This window comes from Vulpes vulpes, unplaced genomic scaffold (assembly GCF_048418805.1).
Source record: "Vulpes vulpes isolate BD-2025 unplaced genomic scaffold, VulVul3 Bu000000627, whole genome shotgun sequence".
Classification (NCBI taxonomy): Eukaryota; Metazoa; Chordata; class Mammalia; order Carnivora; family Canidae; genus Vulpes; species Vulpes vulpes.
The window spans coordinates 2,197,510-2,213,462 of NW_027325667.1; the positions used below are offsets into that span (position 1 = coordinate 2,197,510).

General features: G+C 46.7%; 1 pseudogene; it reads left to right on the plus strand.

Annotated features, from left to right (window-relative positions):
• LOC140596356 (transmembrane protein 19 pseudogene) overlaps positions 1 to 12,085 on the plus strand; it is a 32,102-nt pseudogene extending 20,017 nt beyond the window's left edge.
• Positions 12,086 to 15,953: the final 3,868 nt, after the last annotated feature.

The window sequence follows — 15,953 nt, forward strand, 5'->3', positions numbered from 1 at the left end:
TGTGCTGCTGTTCCACAGCATTTTACCCACGGAGCTTCCAAAACTGGAGTCGGTCCTCTTGAACCCTGCTATTACCTTATCAAGTAGGCTTATGGAAGAGTTCAAACTTCCATTTCAACAGGCTTCACAGCATCCTCGCCAGGAGTAGATTCCATCTCAAAAACCATGTTCTTTACTCCTCCCCGAGCCGCATCTATTCTCCCACTAGCTCTAGCATGAGATCATGGCTGTGTGGTCCCACGTTCAGGCTCCACTTCTAATTCTGTCTCTACCACATCTGAGGGGGCTTCCTCCACGGATGTCCTGAGCCCCTCAATCATCCATGGGGGTTGGATCCACTTCTGAACTCTTGTTCCTGTTGACATTTTGACCTCTTTCCAGGAACCATGAATGTTAATGGCCTCTGGAACAGTGAATCCTTTCCCAGGTTTTGAACTTCCTCTGCCCAGATCCACCTGCAGGCTCCCTGTCTACAGAAGCTATATCCTTACAAACTGTCTCCTAAGAGGACTTAAGTCAGAAATACTCCATCTGTGGGCTGCAGAATAGAGGTGGTTAGCGTGAACACCTCAATCGCTCTGTAGGCCCCCCTCAGCTCTTGGGTGACCAGATGCATTGTCAATGAGCAGTTAACTAGAAAAGGATCTTTTGAGTAGCAGGTCTCAGCAGTAAGCTTGAAATACTCTAAGCCATGTTATCGGCTATCCAGGCTTTGTTGCTCCATTTTTGGAGCACAGGCAGGGTCAATTTAGCATAATTCCTAAGGGCCCTAGGATTTTTGGAATGGCCAAGGAACACAGGCTTCAATTTAGTCACCAGCTGCATTTGCCCCTGACAAGAGTGGCAGCTTGTTTCTCAGAACTCCTGCCCCAGTCTACTAGAAGTCCCTAGATGGCGGCCTACGATACAAAGCTGTTCTCACTATAGTGGAAATCTTCACTATCTTAGCTAGATCTTCTAGAGAACTTGCTGTATCAACTTGTGCTTCTATTATGGAGACCACTTCTTGAACCTCAAGAACGGACCTCTGCCGGCCTCAAACTTGAGCATCCCCGGGTCCCTCCACTCACACAAAATTGGAGAGTTGGCCTTGCTCTGGATTAAGCTTTAGTTTGAGGGAATTTTGAGCCAGACTTGACCCTCTAGCTCCATCACTCGAACTTTATATCCATGTCTGCATTAAGGCTGCTGGCTTTAACCTTCCTGTGGTCCCTGGTGAAGTACCAACTTCAAGAACTTTTCCTTCCACTTGAACGCTTCAAGTCAAAAAACAAGCTTAGCAGAGAAGGTACACTGAATGCTGATAGGCCCAAATCTGGGCCTTGTGATAGTTATACAAGTTGTGAATGCAAAGGAAGAGTTCCATCTCTCACACGGAGATCACTGTATATTAACTGGCTTACTCTTGTCTCAGGGAGGCTTGAACAGACGAGACAAGAGTACCAGGTGGGTGGACCAGTCAGAACACTCCTGTCCGTTTCCGATCCTATGTTGTGGTTCATGGTGACCTGAAACCATAATTATAATCTCAAAGGTCACTGATCACAGATCATAATTATGAAATCTCATGAACTATCAAAATGTGCTGCAGAGACGAATGGTATAGGAGGGAGTGGAAATGGCACAGATAGACTCCCGTTTTGTTTTGTTTTTTTTAAATGGAACATTTTTATTTGGAGACATCTGGAGCATTATTTTATCTTCATTTTCTATTAAGCCAGGAGCAGTCTTCCCGGAGCCAGGTGGGGGAGAATCATGTGAGGCTACATTAAGTTCGGTCCGAGACAAAGCCAACCACTTTGTATTCAGATGCAGCAGAAATACTGATTACATGCTAGAGGAGGCCACATTTTGGGTTCTCGAACCTGCTGCCGAGGAACAGATCCAGGGTGAAGCATTGCAATTCCTTTGAAAGCTGGCTACGACAGTCTAGTGTTGGTTCACAATGCTCTGCTGCTTCTTAGCCTCTGGCAGGTTTTCATGAAAATTGTATATACTCTGTTAGGGCTCCTCGAACTCACACTGCTCCTCTGGTTTTGTTTCAGAATCCTTTAAATGTCTTGTGTATATGACTCTGTGTGGGTGTGTGTTGTTGGAGGGCAGGGGGTGAGGTGGGGGCACTGCTCATTAGCACCTGTTGCTCCCTCGAGCTTGGGGGTGGCAAAAAGCTTCTATACTACCCCAAAAAAGTAAACACTGATAATATGGCCTTGCAGCAGTCAGGGGCACTAAGATCTAAGAACAAGTGAGAAGCGGAGCCGAATTGCTTCCAGTCACCAGTTAGCCACACCACAGTAGAGAGGTCTGAGGAGCAGGCCTAAGGCACCGAGGGGCAGCGGCCTGGAGGAGAGCCACTTTGTTGTGGCTCCACACTGTCCGCCTCATGGAACAAGGCTCAATTACACCCTCCTTGGGGGTAACCTGCCTGGAGGTTAAGAATCTCCCTGAAGGCACAGTATTCAAGATGGTAGACCTGATCTGGGCACAAATCCTAAAAGAACAGAAGCTTCCTGTGTGCTGACAAAACTTAGGCCATTTGGGACTCTCGTTCTGAGGAAAGGCTCGGATGAGGTCTTACTTTTGCGAGTCACCAGGGACTCTCAGGACCCCAACACCCTGACCCATCGGAGGCGCCAAATGACCCAGACCTGAGAATGGGCAGCAAAAGTGGGCCACAGAGAAGGCATTGTTCTGAGAGAGTATAAAGCAAAGCCACAGGAGGGTAGGAGAGGCTTGTAACAGATCAAATGCCGGCCTCCAGAAACAGGCTTTGGGACTGGCTTGATGATTCCCAACCCCCGCCCCCTCCGGGGTCTCACCTTGAACCAAAAAGGCAGCCAAATTAAGCCAGGCTGAAATATTGTTAAAATTAATAACACTGCAGCATCTATACTTGACTAATAGCAAAAGCAGGAAGCGTGCCTGGAAGGTAAGGGTTTTTTTTTTTTTTCCCCTCTAGGTTTTCAAAGAAGCAATAAATTCAATAATAAAAATATTTGTGAGAGACTGGTTTGTGGGTTTTTTGTTTTGTTTTCTTTTGTTTTATGTTTTTGCAAAGAATTAAGCTTTTTTTTCTTTTTCTTTTTTTTTTTTTTTTTGCATTCATACAGGAGAGGCTACCTGGCTGGACAAACATACACTTTTTGGAATCCTGTATAATATCACGGAGTTGAAAACTGGAATGGCTTGAGCAGTCTCCGTGCTTCCCGTGGAAATGGCACGTGGAAATGCACTCCGTGCAGGGTTGCCACAAACTTTTTCTTAAGCGTGTAAGGACCCAAGGTACGCTTGTACAGGCTCAGATGTAGAGCAGCTTGTGCCGTCTCCTCCCAAGCGGGGGTGTGGGGAGCTTCTCAAAATACTTGAGTATTAGGTCCATAAGAATACTCTGAAACTCAACTGAGTGCTTTTCCAGATCCTGGAGTACAAAACCAGATCTCCTAAGCACAGGGTTTTGTTGAGGGCCTCTGACATGGGGATCTGCCCTGAACTATGTTCAGTTTCAGAATAGTGGTTGCTTCTAAGATGAATCCATCTGGTCGGGCTCCAGATGAATGAGTCACAGCTAGACTATACTCCTGGCAAAGTTTAGAAGGCCTCCAAACAGGAGCAGAATACTGGACTGAGCAAGTTTGCACTCAAGTTTGCACTCAGGGTACCCCCTTAGATGTTCTCAGATCTCCACGGATTGGGTTTGCCTGAAGTTTCAGGCTCCCTTGTTTCTGCTTTCCTTACCCGTGGTTTGTCTGGTCTTGAGTTTTCTTTAACTGCTGTTTGAAGACCTTCAGGGACTCCCAAGAACTGTTCCTCTGGCTCTACAGTTCTGGGCTTGAGTGTAGCCTAGTATCTAATAAGAATTCGCTTTGTAAAGGGAAAGTCTTTACTGAATTCAAGTGGTAAAAACTAGCAAAGGTTGGCCCAAATACCCAGTGTTGGACCCTGGGCTCGGACTATACTGCAGCAATAAAATGAACAGCTGATTGCAGAAAAGGTTAGCAACTTCTAGTCTACTTTCAGCGAGACAGAGGGCTCCGTTAGGGGGTGACTGGGTGGCTCAGTAGTTGGGCATCTGCCTTCAGCTCTGGGTGTGATCCTGTGTCCCAGATCCAGGGATTGAGCCCTGCATCAGGCTCCTTGCAAGGAGCCTGCTTCTCCCTCTGCTTGTCTCTGCCTCCTTCTCATGAATAAGCCTATTTGAGCCTTCCTAAGAAGGCAAGGGCCTATTGAAAAGCCTCCAGATAAGAGCATCCCTGTTCTTCCTGACAGGTGTGGTTGGAGATTGGCAATGAAGTTTAAAGCCAAGTAAGGACCACTGAACTTCCAGGTCTTACGGGGTTCGTCCTAGCCAATCCTAAAGTCCCCTGGTGAGCTGTGGAAGTTGGGGTGCCTATCAGCTGTACACTACCAAATCCTGCGGTCGGTCTTGGTCCATGCCTAATGAACTTGACCAGACTTAAAGACCCGAGCTAAGGAAACAGGTTCTGTCATCTATATCAAGACACTACACTTGCCCCCTACCTCTGCTACTTGTGAAGAGGAGCGGTGGGGAGCTCTCCCAGATTCCTGACCTGAAAAATGTAGTATTCCCATAACATGCACAACAGGACAGGACACTGGTATGAAGCTCTAGGTGTTGACTAAATTGAACATGGAGTTAAATGTGACCAGCGTGTGTGCCCAGTAGGCAACTGCCTGCTTAAAACTAACAGCTCTGAATCCTGGGTGCTTTCACGGAGTAACCACATTCAGAGCATTTTCCCTAATATCAGGGTCCAGAGCGCTGACGTCTAGCTGGCCTTTCTACTATAGCCCTAAGGCCTAATGTCAATTAGGGGACAGTCTGACAAATACTGCATGTGGCCATATTTGTACCAGCTGTGCTTTGGAGGATACTTTTGAATTAAGATCTACTTAAATGGATAGAAGATCCCTACAGGCATTTAGCTTGGGTCCCAGATGACCTGGCATCCATCAAAGCCTAGCCCTGTGACTGGATTTTGGAGGTGACTATGCCTTCCCTTGAAGCTTCCTTTCAAGGCAGCAAGTTCCTTTCAAGAACTTGAGCCCAAGAGATCTCCAGTGCCATCCCAGGACAGCTCTGAAAATGAGGCTCTTTGTGAGCATAGTATCCTCCTGTATAGTACTAGGAGCGTACCTTTTGTGATGGAGGGTTATCAGGACCAGGCTTTAAAATGAAAGGATCTTGTTCAACCCTCTATCCTGATAGCTAACTTCCGGAGCCCAGCTGTGGCTCTTCCTCAAATGAGGGCTTTAGTTGAGAGTGACTCACCCAGCTTCTGGTGGGTTTTTGTTTTTGTTTGTCTTCTATTGGAGTTCAACTTGCCAACATCTAGCATAACACCCAGTGCTCGTCCCATCAAGTTGCCCCCTCAGTGCCCGTCATCCAGTCACCCCACTCCCTGCCCACCTACCTTTCTACCACCCCTAGTTTGTTTCCCAGAGTTAGGAGTCTCATGTTGTCTCCCTTTCTGATATTTCCTTTTTTTTCCCCCTCCTTTCCCCTTTATTCCCTTTCACTATTCCCCCAAATGAATGATACCATGTAATGTCTGTCCTTCTCCGATTGACTTATTTCACTTGGCATAATACCCTCCAGTTCCAACCACATCGAAGCAAATGGTATTTGTCGTCTCTAGTGACTGAGAAATATTCTGCGGTATACACAGACCACACTTTTTGTTTGCTCTAACTGGCTTTACTAACCCATTCATGAATAGGCAGCTATTCCACACAAGTAGAGACCTGCTCCGAGGATCTGTACAAAATTGGGATGGTCTTCTAGGCAGGAAGGTGGGGTGAGGAAATCAGAATAAAAGATTTTAGGCCAGGAGCTCTTCTAGGGGGTGAGGGAGTGAGCAGCAAGGTTTTCATCAACCAGGTTACCTCACAAGTGCTGATCAGGAACGTACAGATGGACTGCTGTTCCATTCTTGCGATGGGTTTTAAGTACCTGCTTCTTAAAATTACAAAACCCAAACTGCCTATGGCCAAGCAGTCAGGGGGAAAAAATGGCTTCACAAGATCTGCTTGTACTGAGAATGGAGTCCAAGAGTAGACCCCAACACTAGGGACCTCCGAGGGGAGAGGTGGTCCCACTAACATGGGCTGGAAGTACTGCCGCCGAAGTTGTGCAGCATGGACTGTATTAAAGCTCCAAATGGGGGTGGGGGACAGGAAAAACCTACAAAGCCGACTCCCTATTCTAACGGATTCCTCCATTCTTAGCACAGCTGGTGAAGTAGCCTTCTTGGCTTTTAAGAGCCACAGGTGGCTTTAAGGTCTTAAGGAATGAAGGGATGAAAAGTATTAGGGGAATTGCTCAACCTGAATGAGTCAAAAGCAGTATCTCCATCAGTCACTGGAGCTCAAAAAAAAAAAAAAAATCCTGGTGGTGAGAAGCAAAAAGTCTAAACTTATTGCCCTAACCTTGTAGATCAGTCTGCAAAGGTCAAGCCCTCGTCTTCCTAATACATTCCATTTGTAACTTTCCCTCTTCCAGGATCGAGAAGCAGATCCTATCTGCAATCCCTTTCAGGGGCTCAAAAGCATGGAGGGATTATCCTCCTAGGCAACCTGCCTGAAGTAAGGGTTTGGAGCACAACTGCCGAAGAACAGGGCTGGCTGCCTCCTACCCTAAATTCTGTGCCGTTTCCTGTGAATGGAGGACCGGACACCACTCTATGCCGGGGCCTCCCTGTTCTCCAGAGGTGAAATCCAGGTGAATCTGTGCTATAGTCTCTATCAAGGCTGAGGTCTTCAGGGCTCTGGGGGAGCCGTAGTTTCTACCTTAGGGACCCAGACAAATCTTGGATCTTCTTTCCTTATTAGTATCTTCTTGGGTTCTCTCTTCTCTGCCTCCAGAGAACTAGGTCAGGAACCCAGCGGCTCGCTGGGGACTTCACATACTAGTGTGCCTAGAGAAATGTGTCCAATGTTGCTGACAGGGCTTCTGATTGTACAGGTCATGGTGAACCTGGAAACCATCTTGTGCCTGGTGCTCCAAACGGTAGTTTTCTGGGTTGGATGAATAACTATCCCTTGGTTGCCTACCTGGGAGTTCAGGGAGTCCTGCCAGGACGCCATATCTGTTCTGCCAATACCTTGGTGGTCCTCCTGGTCCCTCAAGGGGGGGCTTCTTGGTTGTAGAAAGCCTGTAAGGGATCTGTCACTCCCTGGGGGTTATCTGCCCTGGAAAAATGTATCTATTTTATCTATTTTCTAGGATTCTCTCTAACCCCTCACCCCCACCATCTTCTGGAGGGATTTCAACTCCTTCTAGACCTTGAGCTTATCACAAAACCAGGATCTCTATCCTGAAAACCATTTCCCCACTAACACTAGTGCCTTACCACGTTTGCAAGACCTTCCTAAATGTCTGGGGTCTGAATGTTCCCAAACAGACTTCAACCTCTTCAAATCTCCCTGACAGATCTAGGTCTAAAGGGCTTCTGGCCCAGCTGACACCTGGCCCAGGGACTGACAAGTCTCCAGCTATTTTGTTCAGGTCTCCTTTGCAAGCTGTTCTTCAGCTGGTCCCTATCCTGCTCTAGGTTTGGTCTCAGGACGTCATAGCTTCAACTAGCAGCTAGGTGCTTGCTCTCCCTGCCCTCCGCCCCCCGCTCTCCTCCAGTAGCACTCTTCTGAGCTGCCATTCAGTGTGTTGTAATGCCTACTACTGGTCCCTACTAGAATTTCCTAGGTGCTCCAAACATGGAGGATTCTGTGATTCACCATCTTCCTTAAACCAGCTAGATCTCCACAATTCCCCATCCCACACTTATTTTTAGAAAGCCTAAAACTGATGCTGCTTCAGGTTCCTGCTGTCCTTGCACTGATGGTTTTCTTGGTATCTTGGTGTTTAGGAGCTATTCGGAAGTTTAGAAGGGGCTGAGGGAGAGCTGGTGTCCCCTTCCTGTTGGGTTCTAAATTGGGCAATGGTGCTGCCGCCATGGTTTCTAAATACAGTGGCATCTCCTAGCAGGCCCCCCACCCCTTCCACAAATCCTCCAAAATCCATGTCTGATGGGGAATCCTGGGAAGGAGCTTAGGGGGTTGAAAGCTAGGCCCATGTGTGAAATTAAGCCCATCGTGACTTGTATCAGATGAACAAGCCTGGCAAATGGTACTCCTGATACTGACCTGTAAGGAGGACCATCTTTGAGATATGCTAGCTTCTTGGCTATTACATTTTACTTAAAATCTGGATGCCCCAAAGCACTTAAAATGTGAAACCCAAGATTGGAGTAGAAACCAGGGTTTTTTGGTGCTAGGAAAGAATTACCTTGGCATCCTGACTGAAGCTCCACATGTCAAAGGGCACTGCCAGCAGCCATTCAGTGGTACCTAGATGTTCCCCAGGGGGCTTTCCTGAGTACCAACTTTGTTACTGAAACTTAACATTTCCAGTCATCCTCCCTACAAAACGTTCTCCATGTTTCTAACTTTAGCAAGGGACTATCAGATAACCAAACTTAATGCTGTCTTGGTAAAAGTCTCTGTAGAACTACTGCCACGTGGCTTTAGAAAGAGCCAACTCTTGTCAGCAAAAGGGCTCCCACCCTAGATATCTGGATGCCTTAGAGTCTCATACTCATGTACCCAGTACATAGGCCAGACTAGGGGATGGCTTGGTGGCTACCTGCCACAGGACTGGGGTCTAATCGAGGAGGAAGTTGTCCCAGCACATAGGGCAGGAGCCTTCAGTTCTGGACTTCACCTGGTTGAATGACTGGATAGTGGAGAGGATAGGCACTACCCTTGATCAAAACTGGAGATGTTGACGATCTTTATTACTAGACTTCAAGGCAATCCTGGCTCAAGACACTTCTCCAACATGGTCTCCGGAGAACCCTCTACTGAAATGACCAATGATGGTTGAATGTGACTAACCTAGAAAATGCTGTGAGGCCTGTCAAAGTTTGATCAGTCTTCTAGACACCTGATTCTGTGAATGTAGTTTAGGCATTGCTTTTTTTTTCTTTTTTCTTTTTTAAACCTTAAGCAGTTTTAGTTCACAGGACTTGAGCAGAACTATAGACTTCCATACATGCCCTCTGCCTCCCTCACATGCAGTGTCCCTCCCTTGCTGTGAATATATACCACCAGATGGTACATCTGTCCACCAATGGACCTACATGGACCAAACCTCTCCCACAAAGCCCATAGCTAATATTGGGGTTAATTCTTCGTGTACATGGCTAATGAGCTTAGACAAATGACCTAACCACTATTATGGTATCTCCCTGAATATTCTGCCCTAAGAATATGGAGTAGTTTTTTCAAATTCAAACCTAATATGTTGAGGGGGGCCTTGGTTGGAGAACCTCTTGAGCTCCTTTGTATGTGACCAGGCTTTGGTCCACACAGACCTGCCTTCACACTGTTACCGTGATCCATGCAAGGAGCAGAAGCTCAAAGACCCAAAAGCACACAAAACAAGGGGCTGAGGAGGTAAGGAAGGGTGTTCCAGACATAAAACTGATCTTTGAATCTGCGCTAGAGGATGGAGGTGTGAAGGTAGCAGAATTGAAGAGCATGGTGGATAGGAGCTAGTGTTGCACAGACTAGGAGCAGAGGGGAGTGCAACTTGCTGGCTATACCGGGATGGGGGCCATGGAGGTAGCATTCTCTATACTCCAAGCTCCAATAGACCTTGGAGTTCCAACAACTTGGAGTCCCCTCCTGCAGGGCCTTCTGGACCATAGAAAGCAGGCTCACAAGGCCTGAGGAGGTGGGTATAACACAAGTCCTCACTGTTGCTCCTTGGTGCATCACCAGTGTCCAAAGCAGACAAGAGTCCAGGAAAGTCCCACCACGTCAATGACTGGCTGTGTGGTCACACAGGATGTCTGTCCTTTCAACTAGTAGCAATTTTTCAAGCTCCTAATACTGCTGAAAAATACTAGATTTCAGCAAACTAGTAGACAAGACCTCTCTTCCCGGAAGACAGGCCAAGTCTTCCTTAGCACTACAGGTTTCAACAACTTGAAGAAGTCAACTGCAAAATGGTTCTGGCAGCCTTAGGAATTCCACCCCACTTCCCTGAGGTCAGCCCAGCCAAGGGTGTTTTCCGTTGTAACCAGCAGGTTCCTGGGGGAAGTCCGGATCTCCAGGGCCCCATTGCAAACACCCAATTACCGGGAACTGGGCAAAAACCTTGAGAGGCAAATTTGCAAAGCTTGGACTGAGCCTGAACTTCTATGTACTTTCCAGTGGTGTTCCTCTAACCTTACTCTACTGCATTGGTGAAGTGTTAAAGTGAATCCCCTGCATATAACTGATCCAGGAAGATGAAGTCATTACTGACAAGCCCAGACACATTCCTTGCGCTGCCCCTGATCCTTATCAAAGGCAAGATTTATCAAGTGATAGAAGTGAAAACACAGGGAGGGGAGCGGCGCGGGCGATGCGGGCCTGGCCTTGGCGCCCCTGCGAGCCCCAGGCCGGCGACCCCGCCCGGTGAGTGGGCCCCTGGGCCCGAGCCCATGTCGGACGCCGCCGGCCGCGCGTGCACGCGGTGCCTGAGGATGATGCCCACGTCGCGCTGCTGAGCTGCTGAGCCTCGCGCTCTGCATCTCCCTGGCCTTCTGGGTGGTGTCTCTGACCGCCAGCACCTACTACGGCAACTTACACCCTATTTCTCCTTGGCGTTGGCTGTTCTCTGTCGTCGTTCCTGATTTGATCGTCTCCAATGGCTTTAAAAAGAAAAGTCTAGACCACAGTGGGGCCTTGGGAGGGCTTGTGGTTGGATTTATCCTAAGCATTGCAAATTTCAGCTCTTTTACCTCTTTGCTGATGTTTTTCCTTTCTTCTTCAAAACTCACTAAATGGAAGGGAGAAATAAAGAAGCCTCTAGATTCAGAATACAAAGAAGGTGGGCAGAGGAATTGGGTTCAGATGTTCTGCAATGGGGCTGTGCCCACAGAGCTGGCCCTGCTGTACATGATAGAAAATGGCCCCGGGGAGATCCCAATAGATTTTTCCAAGCAGTACACCGCTTCCTGGATGTGTCTGTCTCTCTTGGCTGCACTGGCCTGCTCTGCTGGAGACACCTGGGCTTCAGAAGTGGGCCCGGTTCTGAGTAAAAGCCCGCCGAGGCTAATAACAACCTGGGAAAAAGTTCCAGTTGGGACCAATGGAGGGGTCACAGTGGTGGGCCTTGTCTCCAGTCTACTTGGCGGTACCTTTGTGGGCATCACCTACTTCCTCACACAGTTGGTCTTCATTAATGATTTAGGCATTTCTGCTCCCCAGTGGCCAATTATTGCATTTGGGGGTCTGGCTGGATTACTAGGATCAGTTGTGGACTCATATTTAGGAGCTACAATGCAATTTACTGGTTTAGACGAAAGCACAGGCATGGTGGTCAACAGCCCAGCGAATGAGGTGAAGTACATAGCGGGGAAACCCATTCTTGATAACAACTGAAGAAAACAGGTTCACTGCATTGTTATTGCCCTCTTACTCCCAACTGCTGCTTGGGGTTTCTGGCCCATGGAGTGAACTTTTTTTTTCCTTTACAAAGGTTGAAAACTGTGGCAAAGTCAGCTAAATTTGCAATTCCAAGTTTCATCCTAAGAAGAATAATTGTAATGGCAAAGAGGAAATACCAGCTCTTCCCATATTCCATTGTGATGAAATTCCACATTTTTCCTCTCATTAACTCCCCTGTAACAGCTGACCTCTTTGTAGTGAAAGAGATGTGTGCATAGACCTTATTCATATTTTTCTTCTGAATAGAGCTTCTTAAGCAATGAAACTATAATGTCCCTATATATTGCTGAGCTGAAAGTTCCTACGTGGTAAATACAAATTTTGTTTTGTTTAAACCAGTGTAGGGACTAAAAATATAATGCCACTAGTACCAGTTGCCCAAATTTTAGTTTTGGGGAATTTAAACTGATGTGTGTGGAAGCCTGAATAAATGTAGTCCTGGACTTCTTCCATTACTTGCTATTTCCAGTTGTGAAAAGTGTGGAGTTTAAGTTCTTAGTATGCTACTCCACATTTGTTTTTCCTTCCTCAGGGTTAGAATGAAAATAAAGTATATGTCTTTTTCATATGACCATTGGAATGCACGAAAAAATTATTTTTAAGTGAAAGAGATTTATCTTCTATCTAAAAAAGTGCACCTTACATTTCAGTTGATTTCTGAGCAGAAATTATTCTGAATTCAATATTTGTTAATGTATTTTCTAGCTTTCTTTGAAATTTGTATAGGAATCTGTTTTACTTTGGCATCCTGAATAGTTAGTCACTGGAAAACTATTGTAATTAGTTTTTTCGTTTGCTACCTAGAATTCATTGGAAGATGCTATGACTTCTATTCTGAGCTTAAGTTATGCTCTCCTGTACAATACAGACTCAACTAAAATGAAAAAAAAAAGTGAAAACACAAACGGTTTTGAACTTCATATACCACAGGACTCCATTTCTATATAGTTCTTCACCCTTGTCTGAAACTTCTGCATATTATTTGCAGCAGTTCTCCACCGCTGTATGGTATTTCATTATAAACCTACTATGGCTTATCCATTCTAGTGTCATACACTCAGTTGGCTGCACTAACTGTAACCGTCCCAAGCTGTCATGTCGAATATGGCAACTGGTGTACAGAAATGCGCTCTATGCACTCTGCAGTAAAACCCGTGTTCTAGGCTTCATGCCTGGCTTCAGAGTGTGAAGTGGTGAGGGGAACACATCGGAATGGCCTTCCAAAAAGTAATTCACTTTGACAGAGCAACTGGAACACTCCTATGTATTTGCCGAGGCTTAGTAAAATCTATAACCCTGCCTTGCTGTTGACTTGGTACAATCTTTCAAGATGGAAACGCATTGGAGGTGTTTCGTGCTAAGAAATAGGTGTGGGAGTGGGGGGTTCCTGGGATACTCCAAGGGAAACGAGGTCACCTTTCCTTCCAGCTCAACATGTCCCCACCTCTGAAGATGGAGGTGAAGATCAAAGAGCCTAAGGCAACTATCCTAACCACCTCACTCCTTAATGATTATCCCTGCTGCCTCTAGAACAAGATAATGGCAAGTGTTCTCTCATCTTGTCTGCAGCCTGGTAAGACCCGGGTGTTGAGAGGCTGAAAGAAAAGGCTTCACTGGTGATGTCCTAAAGTAGGCCGTGTGACCTTCTGTTACAGCTGCAGAAACAGCAAATGGAATCCTGCTTTCTCCTGTCTTCTGAGCAGGACTCTTGTCCGTGTGGCACATCGTGGGTAGTAAAAACACAAGTGGCTCTCTGGATCCTCGGAACTATGTGTAGTTTAAGACAACCATGGTAGAGACTATAGAAGTCTCTAGACTTCTGTAGAAGTCTATACAAGTATAGAGCTGAAGGGGACTTGGGCCTCCAAGGACACTAGGAAATAGGCTGAAAATGTTCAGAGAAAGCCACAGCCAGTACAACTCACTCAGCTTGTTTTCCTCTAGACCTCATTCCCCAGACTCTGGCTCCTAGGCCTACACTGGTTCAAAGAATCCCTTGGAGGCTGGTACCTACTCAAGAATTGCCCAATAAGCAATTCCTAGGTCTCCATTCAAGTCCTTGCCTATTTGGTTGATGTTGGAGCTCTAGGAAGCCTGGCCAGGTGGGGCTTCCAACCAGTTCAACTAGTAATATGGCTGTACCTACCTATACAAGTGGGTTTCTGTATGTGGTTCTTGAGTCTCAACCCAGCTTGGTGCCCTAACCATGTTTGGGCAGGTAACGTAAGACTTATTTACCAGTGTAAAACCACTAAACCAGCAAAGCTAAAGCCACCAGGGTTTCCCACTGACCTACTTTTCTGCTTGTATTTTCAGTAGAAGGGAAAAACCCATTCGTATCCTATAGAACATTAGTGGGGGGGGGGGAAACAATGTGGCCTATAACTAATGGATGCTAGTCCATTCAAATATGGAGTACCTAGAGTGGTCAAGGCAAGATGGGGGAAGTGTAGGGGTCCTCAACTCCTGCTCCCACAAACTTCCCTAAATAACTTTCAAAACATCCTGAACACCTATGAATACAACCTGAGATGTAAAGAGAACAGCTGGAATGCTACAGTTTTTGCTCCTGACAAGGAGTGGAAGGGGGGGAACCATGACAAGCCTAGGTGAAAGTGAAGCCCCCACAAGCTTCCAGGCATGAAAACCCAGCCATGGGCAAATGGGAACTTAAAAAAAAAAATCCATGCCTGAGCTTTCCCTGACTGAAAAGTGCTTAGCAGGGAAGTAGTGCAGACTCGGGGAGGGGGCAGTGAAGCTTCAAGATTCCTGAAGACCCTAGTAGAGGAGCACCCGGAGGAAAGCTCATAGCAAATCGTGGCCTGATCTCGGTAAAGCTCATAGCAAATCGTGGCCTGATCTCTAATACTGCCAGAGCACCACAACCCTCCTGGACATTTGGGAGAAGCCTGCCAGTTACATGGGCCTGCTCCAGAGCTCTTTGCCCTAGAGCCCAGCAATGGAGGTGGCTGTCCTCTATTCCCTTCAGGAGAAGGGGGTCCCTGGGAGCGTAGGTCCAGGAGCACAGGCCCTGGATCCGAGGACACCTAAGCGGACAAAGCTGGCTATCCTGTTCCCCCAGGGAGGCTGGTGGAAATGCGGAGGGCACAGGAAAACAAGAGCTTTCCTGCCACTGGGCACCCTGCGAGTTGTACAGATTGGTGCATCCTCACCTGTCCCCGGGAGCATCTGGACCAGTGTGGACGAGGAGGCCCCGGTTCAGTACTCACACGGAGCTCTTGGCTCTGGAGATCTGGCTGCCTCCATTTTTTTTTTCTCCTCTACTTTCATAAGGAAGGGGCAAGACCTAGGGAACAAAGGCCTCACAGGACAAACAGCTCATACTGAGTCCTGCACCTGGCAAGAGGCAGGGCATCTCCTCTCAGGCACAGACACCTGAGAATCCGTGCAACAGGCCCCTCCCCAGAACTACCAGTAGAATAAAGGAAAAGCAAGCTCACTGGACAAGCAGCGCTGGAAAGCTCCAGGGCTGAAGGGGAAAACAGCATAAAGAAGAGGGTTGGAGATGCCTGGATGGCTCAGCAGTTGAGCATCTGCCTTCACCTCAGGTCATGATCCCAGGATTTGGGATCAAGTCCCACACTGGGCTCCTTGCAGGGAGTCCGCTTCTCCCTCTGCCTGTGTCTTTGTGTGTCTCACGAATAAATTTTGAACAAAAAACCCACCCTCTTTCGTTAATCACAACTTATTGTTTTTGTATAAAGTTAAAAATTCCCAAGATTTTTCTCTTCCCACCTTAGCTACATTTTACCAACTTGTTTCTAAGCTTTTTCCTTTTGGACTTTCATATTGCTACAATTACATGTTTTAGATAGATCTCTTCTGGATTCCCTTCAATGTAGTCAGCTTAATTCTGGTAGACCCATGGGATATGGGGGGGGGGTTGTCTCATTTTGTTTTCCAATGATAAAAGTTAATACCTTCTAACGCCTGGATCAAGATACACCCAAAACCAATTGGAACACCATGTTGGCTCATTCTGTGAGACTACAGTCTCTTCCCAGTCTGCCCCCCTCTTCTATCTTTACATTTTTGTAGTTGATGAGTATTGCTGGTTTACTGAAATTTGGAATTGAGCATCTTCAAACATACAGAATGAAATCCATTCTAAACCAGGAGGATCACCCTCTAGGGTCCCCTTTGGGAGACTCTATTATCTACTCCACCTTTTTTTTTTTTTCCCTTTTACTATTTTAAAAATTTTCACTTTAATGGTCCTTTTTCTTGTCTGGCCTTATTTAAAAACACTGAATCATGAATGAAAGATCACCAATACCGAAGAAATACAAGACTCTTAAAGTATGAGCAACCATATGCCAACAAATCAGTCAATCTAGAAGAAAACCAATGCTTGGGAATCATGATGCCTGATTTCAGGCTGTATCACGAAGCTGATCATTAAGACCATTATAGCACTG